At 44.7% G+C, this 1,335-nt stretch overlaps 1 pseudogene; it reads left to right on the forward strand.

The window, feature by feature from the left end:
- Positions 1 to 276: 276 nt before the first annotated feature.
- Positions 277 to 936, forward strand: LOC132360467 (osteoclast-stimulating factor 1-like; annotated as a pseudogene).
- Positions 937 to 1,335: the final 399 nt, after the last annotated feature.

Below are 1,335 nucleotides of genomic sequence, written 5' to 3' on the forward strand. Positions count from 1 at the left end.
CCACCTCTAGCAAGTATGTCGGACTTCAAGGCATGTGCACCCATCTCATGACTGGCCTTATTTTTTTCACTATGTCTTTGTTACAACTCTGTCATGAGCTTTTTATATATTTTTGCGAGCTGCCTAAAATTCTCTCTGGAAGTGTCAGTCGATAACTAATTTTAAATCAATTTATCATTCCATACTGCATAGAAAGAGTTCTAACTGAACTCATCTTAAAGAAACACTCTTATTCAGGGACATTTATTTAAAAGTTATGGCGCTCCAGGGAGAGAGATGTTGAAGCCACCATCCAAACCTGGTCAAACCAGGGCAAGTTAAAGTGTTCAGAGCTCTTTATAGGTTTGAACCCAAACTCCAGATGAATTGTACTTTGAAGAAGGTGATATTATCTACATTACTAACATGAGTGTTACCAGTTGGTGGAAAGGCACCTCCAAAGGCAGGACGGGACTAATCCCAAGCAACTATGTGGCTGAGCAGGCAGAATCCATTGACAATCCATTGCATGAAGCTGCAAAAAGAGGCAACTTGAGCTGGTTGAGAGAGTGTTTGGATAACCGAGTCGGTGTTAATGGCTTGGACAAAGCTGGAAGCACTGCCCTATACTGGGCTTGTCATGGGGGTCACAAAGATACAGTGGAAATGCTATTTACTCAACCAAACATTGAACTGAACCAACAGAACAAGTTGGGAGACACAGCTTTGCATGCTGCTGCCTGGAAGGGTTATGCAGATATTGTCCAGTTGCTTCTGGCAAAACTTGCTAGAACAGACTTAAGAAACAATGAGAAGAAGCTGGCCCTAGACATGGCTACTAATGCTGCCTGTGCTTCTCTCCTGAAAAAGAAACAGGGAACAGATGCAGTCCAAACATTAAGCAATGCCGAGGACTATCTTGATGATGAAGAATCAGATTAATTCCTTTCTGGAGCTTTGAGATCTAAAACTTCTGTTGCTTTTGACATTTCAAAACCTTGTCTTTGGGGCTTCCCTGGTGGCGCAGTGGTTGAGAATCTGCCTGCCAATGCAGGGGACACGGGTTCGAGCCCTGGTCTGGGAAGATCCCACATGCTGCGGAGCAACTGGGCCCGTGAGCCACAACTACTGAGCCTGCGCGTCTGGATCCTGTGCTCCGCAACAAGAGAGGCCACGATAGTGAGAGGCCCGCGCACCGCAATGAAGAGTGGCCCCCGCTCGCCGCAACTAGAGAAGCCTGTGTGCATCAACAAAGACCCAATGCAGCCAAAAATAGATAAATAAAATAAATAAATTTTTTTAAAAAAAGAAAAACTCAAGGCAAATCTCAATCTGTCTCCACTGCAGCCCTATCTC

Source organism: Balaenoptera ricei, chromosome 2, assembly GCF_028023285.1.
Source record: "Balaenoptera ricei isolate mBalRic1 chromosome 2, mBalRic1.hap2, whole genome shotgun sequence".
Lineage (NCBI taxonomy): Eukaryota > Metazoa > Chordata > Mammalia > Artiodactyla > Balaenopteridae > Balaenoptera > Balaenoptera ricei.